This window comes from Haliotis rufescens, unplaced genomic scaffold (genome assembly GCF_023055435.1).
Source record: "Haliotis rufescens isolate VD_foot unplaced genomic scaffold, xgHalRufe1.0.p SCAF_20, whole genome shotgun sequence".
In the NCBI taxonomy this organism is placed as follows: Eukaryota; Metazoa; Mollusca; class Gastropoda; order Lepetellida; family Haliotidae; genus Haliotis; species Haliotis rufescens.
The window spans coordinates 7295317-7308327 of NW_025963891.1; the positions used below are offsets into that span (position 1 = coordinate 7295317).

At 40.9% G+C, this 13011-nt stretch overlaps 1 protein-coding gene across 3 annotated transcripts in view; it reads left to right on the forward strand.

Moving 5' to 3' along the window:
- Positions 1-639: 639 nt before the first annotated feature.
- Positions 640-13011, forward strand: part of LOC124126595 (high-affinity choline transporter 1-like) — a 40670-nt gene continuing 28298 nt past the window's right edge. The window contains exon 1 of one of the 3 annotated variants that reach the window (XM_048400807.1): positions 640-729. The gene's annotated coding sequence lies outside the window, so the exon portion shown is untranslated. Of the gene's footprint in view, positions 730-7042; positions 7317-13011 lie in introns of those variants that run through there. The other 2 variants (XM_046490181.2, XM_046490111.2) reach the window with 2 other exon arrangements.

Genomic DNA, 13011 nt, shown 5'->3' on the forward strand with positions numbered 1-13011 from the left:
GCCATTAAAAAGAATACAGTTATAACAGGATTACTAGAAATACAGGGTATAACACCCTAGGCGATACCCTTCCCTCATTAACACCCGAGTAAGTCAGTACAAGACTGAAAGCTGCCCCACAATTATGAGTGAGAGAGAGAGAGAGAGAGAGAGCGAGAGAGAGAGAGAGAGAGAGAGAGAGAGAGAGAGAGAGAAAGAGAGAGAGAGAGAGAGAGATTCTTTATTTCCTCCAGATGTCATTCCGAAGATTACAATGAAATATATTTAATTACACGCAGTTAACACAATAAAAAAAGCATAACATATTTACAATTACACACAGTTTATCAAATTCAAATACCTAAATGAAGACAGATATTCACTAAAAGATATATACCAAAAGATGCCTTAGTTTGTACAGAATTCTAGTATAATAGCTTCCCATGCGTGTTGATCCAGATTGTGAGTAAATTTCGTTTCAGCCCCAAATAAGAATGATAACATATCTGTTTCGTCTTGCATTTCAAAATCAACAATAACGTCAAGTAGGTCAATGACAGAAGAGAAAAACGCATTTCTTTCTGATATCAGCGCTTCACAATGTAAAATTATGTGGCGGTCATAGTCGAAAGCATGCCTATAACAGAGCATGCACTCTTTCGAAAGTTTACTGCGTGATAAGACTTTCACACAAAGTTGTAAAGCAGGTCGATATTCCGGGTACAGAAAAGTTGATTGCAAAAGTACATGGTATGTTGATTTCGTATGAATTCTCTTATAACGGGACATGCTTACGTTATTTGATACATTTGTGAGCCATAATTGTTCTTCGTATTTGCATATAGTTTCGTTAACACGATTTCTCCATTTCAATTTTGGAGGGAAAGTACCGCACTGAGTATATGTACGAAGGTAGGTACCCAGATTGTATTTATCAAGTGTTGATTTAAGTTCTCCACAGATTGTCTTTGAATTGACAGGGCTTGCAATGGACGCGCAGAAAATATCTTTTGCAAAGTTGTTACAGTTCAGATTGCATAAACGACCAAGAAATAAAAGTTTGCATTTATCAATATATGCAGTAATTGTCCAAAGTCTAAGGTTCGAAATAGTAGATTGTGAAGGAGATCTTTTATCAAGACCCTGTACAATGCGTGCAAAATATCTTTGCGTGCCTTCCAACAGAACGGCATGTTGACCCTTGATGTCATAGAGTAATTCACATCCATTAAGGCTGGTTTTGAGTATCATTCTGAGCCATATTTTCACGCTTGAAATTGGATGAAGATCATAACTATTTAATCCTTAAGATCTTAGGGAGTTAATATTTTGTCTTGCTTTCTGACAGTACTTTTAAATTCTTGTTTTACAGGACAGATTGTATGTTAGAAGTATTCCACCATACACCGTAGAGTCAGTTGTAGTAGTGTGTGTATTACCAAGTTTACAATGATAGTTATACCCCTTGCGTTTTGCTTTGGTGAACACAATTATTGCACTTTTTGATGGATTATATGTGAGGCTCCACCTTGAGGCATATGTATCTACAATATCAAGGATGTTTGTAAGCCCCTCGGTGATGCGCTAATAAGTGTAGTATCTTCGGCAAGCAAGACTGTAGGAATATCCATACCATATGCACGAATGTCACATTGTGCTTGTCTAAGGGCTGTAATGAGATCATTTATAAAAACGAGAAAAAAACAAGCAGAGATTACTCTGCCTTGGCCAACACCTTGTTAAACCATATATGTGTCTGAATGTTCACCTTGGTAGGAAATATAAGCATAACTATTTGTATAACAATGATGTAGTAATTTCCATGTATTACCTCTAATGCCCAGTTTATGCAGTTTGTAAAATAATCCATCGTGCCATATCCTAGCGAATACTTTTTCATTATCTAAGAAAGCTGCATAGACTGCAGAGTCCCTTTGTATGTAATACTGAATGACTTCGATCAAAGTAAATACTTACATAATAGCTCCATGTCCTTTTCTAAAACCAAACTGTAGCATATCAGGAAAGTCTGGGTTAAGCCTACATAGTTTGTCTTCTATACGTTTGAGCAGTATTTTGTCAAAGAGCTTACAGAGACATGATGTGAGAGTAATACCTCTATAATTTCGAGGATCAGATTTTTCATTCTTCACCTTATAAAATGCTATGACCATGCCAAGTCTATAATCATAGGGTACATATTGTAGTTTAATCATATGATTAAAAAGTATACATAAGGAATAAATAAGATGTTCTCCTGCATAAATAATATGTTCATTTGTAATCTTATCCGGACCTGGGGATTTATTCCTGCTGAGGGCCTCTCTTATCTCTTGACATGTAAATTATTTTTCCAATTCCTCATCAGGCCTCTCTCGTACTTGTTTAGATATCTACCTTACTAGTTATATCTTCTTTAAATCCATCATCAAATCCTTCGGTATGGTAGGGCTTGGCTAAATCTGAAAAATATTTACTCAATAATATGCAAATAGCTGAGGGTGTACAGTTTTATAGGTGAGGTGAGGTGAAATTGGGTTTAACGTCGCGTCCAAGATTATTGCACTTATATAGCGACGTGCATGCACGTGTATGTGTGTGTGTGGCTGCTTGTACTAGTCCGGACTGATGCCGATTTATAGTGCTAGCTCACTGAGATACCATGCCGCAGTTTAACATGAATACCCCACTCAGACACAGTATACTGACTCCGAGCCGACCAGTCCTTGTTTTAGCCCCTTAATGCCGAGCGCCAGACAGGGTAACAACAAGTACATTCTTTTAACGTCTTTTTGTATGACGCGGCCCGGGATCGAACCCTGGACCTTCCTCTCTCCGGGCAGACGCTCTACCACAAGACCACGGAGGCGGTCGTACAGTTTTATAAAAAAGAAGAAGTTGATATCAAGTTCAGCTGACAACTCAATTTCCCTTATGGTATTTTTTTTGTTGGTCCTTTTCTATTTTCGATAGAGGCGCCTGGAGTGTCTCTTTTCACTTTTATAAGAGATGCGCGAATCTTCGTTTTCGTCCCTTGGTTTACCGTTTTTTAGCCATGCACGTCGAGCAGCCCTCATACGGTAATGTGCATCATTTAGTCCATCAGGTTTCAAGAATGGTTTAAGATAAGGTTTATATTCACATTTAGGGATACATTTGGAACTTGCAAGTGAAAGGCTTTTACTTATATGGTCGCTGTATGTGTCAACATTTTCAGGCTGACAAGACAGATTACAGTCGTGAAAGGAGTTAAGATATGTATCAAATTCACATTGAATATAACATCTTGACTTGCTTTGTTCCATTTTGGAACAGGGGGCTCTCAATGACATAGATAATAGACATGGGAGGTGATCTGACACCGTATAAGGGCATGTATCTATAACATGGAGATCGGTAACATGGTCTTTCATCCACGAGGGTACCAGGATATAGTCAATCATACTCTTTAAGGTGTTATCCTTGGATCTACATGTATAACGTGGGGAATGGGATGCGAGCTCACTATTGGTGTGTAGGAGATGTCTATCAGATATAGAAGTGCTAACTAGGTTTTCCTGGGCAGAGAGATTGTGCTTACAAATATCTGCATAAAGATCACCAAGGATAAAAGTAACATCCTGTTCACAGATATCATCATACATATCTTTGAGTTCGTTAAGGGCGTCACAATACACAGAATGTAGTAGATTAGTTGAACAAATAATGACGTATGCATGTTTTTAGAGTTAACATTCAAATACATGATATCTGTATCAGCGATATTGTGTACGTTCGACCGTAGAGCAAACGTTGCCCTTACTATCTCGTAGTATATATATCTGCAAGATACTGTATTTCTGAAAACATCACGATACAGCTTTTACGATGTTTGGGTGTTTCAGTAGTTTAAATTGCTGCTCTTGATATTGTTGATTAAAATTTGATACTATGAACAATAAAAATTTATATGAGAGGATGACTCTATAACGGTAACAGGTGTCTGATATATCGAACTTTAATGTTGGGGATGAATTGGAATACACTCGCATGAACTCGTATGATTAACTATAAATAATGATATACATATATTTTAGATGACATAAATAGAAGAATGAGTTGTACTTCCAGCATCTAATATGTGAAGGAAACATTATAAATTTAAATTATAAAAAACGGATTAGGGTTGTCCCGGGTTGTCGCATTGCTTAGATAAAGTGCTAAAACTGTTTCCGACCTCGTCCATATTCGAATCACTAAATTGTTTGTTTGAACCAACGCCGTCAAAAGTAAGGAAACGCTTGCGAGACATCGCCACTAGGAAATTGACGTGTCCCAGAACGTCCCGGTATGTTCTAAACCCATTTCAGGCGTCGTCCACATTCGAATCCGCATATGGTTTGCTTGTATCAACGCCGCCAAACGTAAGGATCCGCTTGCGAGACATCACCACATGTGTCCAAGTGTGTTCTTAACCCATGTTTCACTTCGACCATGTTCGTATCCTCAAATGGTTTGCTTGTACCAACGCCGTCAAATGTAAGCACTGGTTCCGGACATCGCCGCTACGACATTTTGCATGTGTCCACGGCTGTTCTAAACCTATCCTCATGTTCGAATCCTCAAAGGGTTTGCTTGTACCGTCAAAAGATATTCACCGTTTGCAGGACAATTCTAAACATCATATTCAAGGGTAGTATACAAAATGCAGAAGACATTTGCAACAAGACAAGACTGCCTATTGCTTTTGAGTCTCAGGAAAGACAGTGAAAGGGAGATAATCCTAGATTTCAGAGCTCTTCATTCAGTATTTTGTACTCAGATGATGGTTTTTGCCTAAAATCAAATATTACCACCAAGCGGTGGTACTTTCACCATGCAAACCAGGACAAAAATGAGGTACATTTGGTACACTAACTTCATGTAAACTTACAAGGTATCATCTATAAAGTACAATTAAACAGACAATATGATCAAAATCAAATATGGCCGTAACTAAAAAAGATATCAACAGGATTATGTGTTATGTATGGAGACAATTCTCAGAAAGTTTGAAAGCATTTCATGCAGTGTATTCATAGGAGTTTGCGTTTGAAAAGACACTGTACTGTGTACCCAAAAGACACTGTGAAAACTTTGAATTCAATATGGCTGCCAAACCACGTGACCAATGACCAAAGTCAAAGAGTATTAAATGTGAAGCACCTAAAGGAGCAGACACAGTCTGAAAGTAATCGGACAAGCGATCGCCGAGCAATAGGGCAAAATATACCTTCAAAAAATACTTGTGTTTTAGTTATCTGCCCTTGGTCGTGGTGCCTATGGCCTTGGGATTTTCCGTGCTATCTAGAACTCCACTATCTACATGCACATGCAAAATTTTAACGCAATCGAGCCAGTGTTTACTTTGCTAGCTCTGGTACAGAAATCGACGGAATAATAATAAATAATAAATCGACCGATTACAAAAGGGTTCTTGCCTTTCAGGCAGGGAGCCCTAATAAGAAATCGTTATTTTTGCGATTTGGGCTGTTTTGACCCTTGGATCGGGTAGCAGGACTAAAAACATATTCTAAAATTCAAGTTCATCGAGGTCACGGGGTCAAGGTCATTTAGGTAGTCCGTTAAACGAAAATGTACTTTTTTTGCCGAGCTCAGACGCGACCGTCGTTGCCTGTATGGTGGAAGCGATTGTTTCAGATACTTTACCCCGACCTAATAATAATGATAATAATAATAATAATAATGCTGCACACATATATTTACCTGATGATCCTCTTCTGAAGCATGTCAACGATGTGGGACATAATCTCAATGTCGGTATTTTGTTGGTGGTTCTGTACTGCTGGACGGTACAGAAATGAGTGTCAACCAAGCGAAGTGCCATATCAAGTCGGCCCAGACTCAGTTTTGAAAGGAGAGGCTATCTGAACGACCACTGCATCAAGTTCATGTGCTGTGTGATCCTTCGCTTGGATAAAGTCGTCTGTCCTGAAAAGTGAAACAGAAGGTTTTCTGTTTGCTGCTCAGGACCAGTCACTTCCAACTCGAAACCGTCAAAATGTAAAAATGAAATGTAGATTATGTAATGAATTTAATGAGACTATCCAACACATTGTCAGTGGTTGCCCGGCTTTAACACAAACACAGTATCTTAAACGACATGATGGGGTAGCTCGATCATTTTATTACCGTCTTCGCTATGCTTGTGGTTTTTACACAGAGGTCCACCCATGGTACGACCCTGAATATGTTGGGGGCGTCATGAAAAATGATAAATACAAAATTCTTTGGAATAGCCCCATTTACAGCCAGGATCTTTTCCTTTTTTTATGAATCCAATGAAATTAGTTATAATCATTGATTTTTCTGTCCCCTTTGACACTTATGTGATTGACAAGATTGAGGAAAAACATGGCAAATATGCGGACCTCGCTTTCGAAATGTCACGCTTGCATTCCAAGTACCAAGTTGTCCGACTCCCCATTGTTCTCTTTGCCTTAGGTGTAATATCTGTAATTGAAACACAGTAGTTTTAAACTAGCTAGTGTATAATATTATGATAGGCCAACAGATAACCGGTCTTGTAATGTGATTAGTAGCAGGTAAGCGCAATCACGTGCTGTTATGTAAGATGTGACAGTCTTGAATGAACGGCCGGTCAAGTGGCAGGCTCGTCTCCCTATTCCTGCGTATGTCGTTCCTCCCTGAGAACCCAACATTAGGTTTGGTACCTCCCAATCTGTTGACTGACATTGGGAGAGTACCCGGGTTTGCTACCAGGAATACAGCCCTTCTGACAATCTGGGTAATGCAGAAAGTTGCAGTGTTGGGGAGTCTTCATATTCTCCGAAAAGTTCAGGGTGGGTTTGACTAGGCAGCGCTTCCTGGGAGAAGTCCCATTCGCTGTCTGGGATGCGTGGAGAGGGACAAGGGCCCTGAGCTGATGATGACCCTAACCAGCCTGACTGTGCCAGGATCACACAAACCTTTCAGGCAGGGAGCCATGATTACATTTCCCCTTCGGTTCTATAGTTCGATTTAGATAACATTTACCATTATCAATAGTGGCGCAACACACGACTGCTTGTCAACAAATGCTTTAAGAGCGCAGCTGAGCATGAAAAGATGTATCGTCCAGTGCATTCAAATTGATATGCATGGTCTATCTAGGTCATGTCATGTTAAGAACAGGTTCTTTACAGTCACGAGGTTGTCCAATACACCGATCAAGAATACCTTGTAAACCAAGACAGGAAGGTGCGAATGAAACGTCGCATGATCGATCTATCAGAGTCTGGAACATTATTCCTAAACATACTTCCTATATTTGGGACTGCAGCCTCAAGCATAGTAAGGTAAGTTATCCATATCAATTCTTATACATAGAGTAAATACAACGCTCGACCCATAACACATTGAACTGACACGACCTGATATAACTGGAATACTGTTCACTCACTAACATACTAATCACTTATGTGTCTCGATAATCCGTCGATACTGATGTCTGTGGGTGTAAACGGCAAAATAGTGGGGAAAATGACATGAGCTTTTTCCATCACCTTCAATCTTGCCCTTCTGACAATCTGGGTAATGCAGAGGGCTGCAGTGTTTGGGAGTGTTCACATTCTCCGAAGAGTTATGGGCGGGTTTGACTAGACAGCGCTGGGACGAGACCCATTCGCTGTCTGGGATGGGTGTAGAGAGGAGGCAAGGGCCCTGAGCTGATGATGAGCCTAACCAGCCTGACTGTGCCAGGATCACCCAAACCCTGTTTGCTCTATTTTTTCAATTATTTGAATCTGTAACTACTACTACTACTGCTATTACTAATACTAATACTAAATTCTAATACTACTATTACTAGAAGTAGTAGTACTACTACTACAACTCGACTGCCTCACAGTACTGACGTTGTATTTAAATTCGAGCTGGCATCACACACAATTTAATTCTATGTTTGCTATACTAGCGGAAAAATGTTTCCGTGCATCACTGACTTTCAAGGGAAATAGGAAATGCGAAGAACAATTCTGCACCAGAAGACTATATTGATGTCCATGAAACATGAATTCATCACCACAATATCCTCTGTAAACGTCATATCAAGATGAAAGTGGAGTGGGGTCAGTCAGTTCACAAGTCAGTGTCGGGTATGACAACCATTCGCAAGGACATTAGCTTGACGATGTTGCAACAGGACAATATCTTTATGCCTGTGAATTATGACTTCATCACTACAGTGTCAACACATGTCCTCTGTAAACGTCATTTCAGGCTGAAAGTGGAGTAGGGTCAATTGTCAGTTCAGAAGTCAGTGTGGGGCACGACAACAATTGTCAGTGACACAGGCTTGACGAAGGCGTCTTATTGACGACATGAGATGGTTGGGGAAGGCTTGTGGAGTGTCATTTGAGATCTGGAACAACGTTGCTGGCTGATTTGGAAGACGGCGTAAACGACGTTTCCCACATGTTGGATGGGCAACAGATCTGGCAGAACAGTGTTTGGATGGCCAAAGGATTGTGGGGTGTCATTTGAGATCTGGAACACCGTCACCGGCTGGTTTGGAAGACGGCGTAAACGACGTTTCCCACAAGTTGGATGGGCAACAGATCTGGCAGAACAGTGTTGGGATGGCCAAAGGATAGTGGGGTGTCATTTGAGATCTGGAACACCGTCACCGGCTGGTTTGGAAGACGGCGTAAACGACGTTTCCCACAAGTTGGATGGGCAACAGATCTGGCAGAACAGTGTTGGGATGGCCAAAGGATAGTGGGGTGTCATTTGAGATCTGGAACACCGTCACCGGCTGGTTTGGAAGACGGCGTAAACGACGTTTCCCACAAGTTGGATGGGCAACAGATCTGGCAGAACAGTGATGGGATGGCCAAAGGATAGTGGGGATGTCCTATTGTCTACTGTAGACTGTGGCCGAACGTGCAACACAAGGACATGCGTTGTCCTGATGTAAAGTGATGTGACGTCCATGTAGGAACGGGAGGACGTGATGACAGATAACTTCGTCATGGTACCGTACACCTGTCTAACTGCCATCGATGACCACTAGAGGAACCATGTGATGTGCAGTGATGCTTCCCCACATCATGACGCTCCCATCACCTAATGCAGAACGTTGAGCGCGTCAACGTAACGCTCCATCCAACGTCGATAAACACGCTGACGGCCATGACAAGATAAAACCTGGACTCATCTGTGAGGAGCACTTACCTCCAGTCCTGTAGCCTGAATCTCAGATGACTTGACCGTGCTGTTAGACGACGTGGCAAAAGATGTGGAAATACAGCTGGACGGCGTGATCGGATGTATGCTCTTGTAATGAATTCCTCACAGTATTTGCACGAAGTTAGAAAAGTTGCGTGCCAGTGTCTGAAGCTCAGCAGAGAAAAATTTAAACTGAAAGCCTTAAGGGTCAGCACATATAAAAAATGTAGGCCCATTGGAAAACCTGTAGGCCCAAACATTTTAGCTAAAGCAGGTAGACATACTCTAGCAATATAAATTACAAAACACAACCAGTCAACCAGAAGCTTTTACTGCTATCACACCGAGATAAATGATAACCGATAAATGAAACCTACATTTATCAGGAAATTATCAACTTGAAACACATCATAGGTTTCTGGCGTGCCCAAGGGACGCAACTCTGCACAGCGAATGGCGCGGCTTCAGACGACTGGGCCAGCCGTGACCCCAGATGACTGCATGGTATATAGTACTTTAACGATGTTTTAATTAATCAAGAAACAAAGGTGGTACATAACTATCATTCATAACAGCTATACAAAACTTCAAAACCAGTGCTGGTATGTACATGTGCATCTCCGTGGTACACCTGCCTTGTTGAGCCGCGACTCAAGAGGGTTAATGATACATGTATCATGCGCACAGGCCGTATCTGTTTGGCAATTACTGTCTCAATATTTCACTGAATTCCAATTGATGTCTAGCGATGCATCAGGTACGTTTCAGTCAATGATTTGAACATGACGTTTTTTTTGACATTTCTACTGAACAACCTGCTGCGCGCGTCATGCAACAAGCATTTACCTTTTTATACAGATTTTTTAAGTGGCGGCTGCTACCGCTAGAGCAGGACATGCTGACCTTTTTCGTGATGTTCAGTAATCCATGCATTTATTTTTCACTGCTAGCTTTCCTTTTACACAATCTGAATCTGAATCTTGTTTCGTTTCGAGATTGTTTTGCGTACACCTGGTGTCATCACTGATTTTCAATTATCTTTTCTTCCCACAGCTATTTTGCCTTTACGCCAAATGAAATCTACTTCGGTGATACTCGAGTTAATCCCTGGCGTTAACGTTTGTACTTAGTCTTTCCTTTAATTCATGATTTCTGTGATTTAAATGCCTAAACCTTTTATATTTGGAGAACCGTTGGTGTTTTCCCCTCATCATTAATATTATCGGGGGCGGTCGGGTAGCCTAGTGGTTAAAGCGTTCGTTCGTCACTCCGAAGACCCGGGTTTGATTCCCGACATGGGTACAATGCGTGAAGCCCATTTCTGGTGTCCCCCGCCGTGACGTGATATTGCAGGAATATTGCTAAACGCGGCGTAAAACCATACTCACTCACTCGCTTATATTATCCTTTCCCTATCGTGTCGGCATGTACTGTTATTATGGCATGCTAACTGTATATCATTGCTAACGTCATACCTTCACGCCGAATGAAATCAGTTTCGATGATACTCGAGGCTAGTTCATCTCTGGCGTTGACGTTTGTACTTAATCTTTCCTATAGTTTATGATTTCTGTGATTTAAATTCGTAAACATGTTCTGGACGGAGACTCGATGGTGTTTTCCCCTCATCATTAACTTGATCTTTTCCCTATTGTGCCTGCATGAACTGTTATTTGTTTTAGTTTGTTTGTTTGTTGTTTAACGCCGCACTCAGAAATATTCCAGTTATATGACGGCCGTCTGTAAATGTTCGTGTCTGGACCAGACAATCCAGTGATTGACAACATGAGCATCAATCCACGCAGACCATGTGCAGTTGAAAACGTCACACGTACAGGCCCTTACCTACACGTAGTGTCCCTGTGTAGCAGTATGAACGTCACACTTATCTACACGTAGCGTCCCTGTGTAGCGGTGAAAGTCCCACTTATCTACAGGTGCAGTTAATTATAAGTTGTCATTTTGTAAACACTTTTTCATGATAAAAGAAATTATGTTGCAGAATTAGGATACACTTATCTACACGTGGCGTCTCTGTGCAGCAGTATGAACGTCACACAGAAGCTATCATTCATAAAATCTATACAAAACTTCCAAGCAAGTTCTCTTATGCAACTCCATGGCAGTTGAAAATAGTTCTCACCTATCAGGCCTTATTTAGATTCACATACACTGAGCCAGTAGTTTGCCTGTCATGTGTTCTTGACAGCCTGCAAAGAAGCCCGAAAATGAAAACAAGTTCAACAAGTTCTTGAGAGTGGAATTGTCATAATATACACACATGTCTTGTTGAAGGACAATCAGTTATAAGTATATGACTCAAAAGTATAAAGATTAATAACAAATTACCAATTATTCTGTGCACAAGCCACATCTGTTCGTTTCGGAATAACCTTTTGAATGTTCCACTGAGTGTCACATGACCAACGATGCATCAAGTACGGTTCAATCAATGTTTTGAACAAGTTTTTTCTGACATCTTATTTGTCTGAACAACCTGTTGACGTGGTGAAATTGTTAGTACTGCTGAGCGCATCAGGCAATACACATTTAACTTTTGATGCAAATTGTGTGAGTGGCGGTGCTTCAGGGGGAGCAGGATATGTTTACCCTTTTGCGAACACCTGGTGTCATCACTATTTTCAATGATCTTTTTCTTATAAATCCCAACGCTGTTTTGCCTTTCACGCCGAATGAAATCAGTTTCGATGATACTCGAGGCTAGTTCATCTCTGGCGTTGACGTTTGTACTTAATATTGCCTATAGTTTATGATTTCTGTGATTTAAATTCGTAAACATGTTCTGGACGGAGACTCGATGGTGTTTTCCCCTCATCATTAACTTTATCTTTTCCCTATTGTGCCTGCATGAACTGTTATTTGTTTTAGTTTGTTTGTTTGTTGTTTAACGCCGCACTCAGAAATATTCCAGTTATATGAAGGCCGTCTGTAAATGTTCGTGTCTGGACAGTGATTGACAACATGAGCATCAATCCACGCGAGCCTGACCACCCGATCCCGTAATCTACACGTGCAGCCCATGTGTAGTGGTGTGAATGTCACATTTATCTTCACGTGCAGTCTCCGTGTAGCAGTACGAACGTCACATTTATCTGCCCGTGACGTCCCTGTGTAGCGGTGTGAAAGTCACACTTATCTACACGTGCAGTCCCTTTGTAGCAGTATGAACGTCACACTTATCTACACGTACAGTCCCTGTGTAGCGGTATGAACGTCACACTTATCTACACGTGCAGTCCCTTGTGTGAACGTCACACTTATCTACACGTGCAGTCCATGTGTAGCGGTATGAACGTCACACTTATCTACATGTGCAGTCCATGTGTAGCGGTATGAACGTCACATTTATCTACACGTGCAGCCCCTGGGTACAATGTTTTGTCACTATGTCTTTATGCACAGATCTACATATGAAACAGATGAGGTGTTTTGGTATTTCATATAGCGCATGGGAGTGTATCAGTGGAATGGAATTAACTATTGACTCACAATTGAACGCTGTCAGATCATCTTTAAACCTGTTAAACGTCTTGGCCAAAATCCGTGTGTCGATGTTGCCAATCCGAGCAGAATTCCCGATGCATACGCATAAAAACAGATAAGCATAGAGCTGATCACAGTTCTTGCACATGGGGACGTGTGCTTCTTGCCTAAATCTACTGTCCGCAAATTTTACATAAAAGCTTCTTTTTTTTTAGCAAGTCCGGCAATTTATATACTAGTATTGGTGTTCAGTAAACTTTAGATAACATTTACTTACATTTATGTAAAATTGACGTTTTGAATAAATTTTGTAGTGTTGGA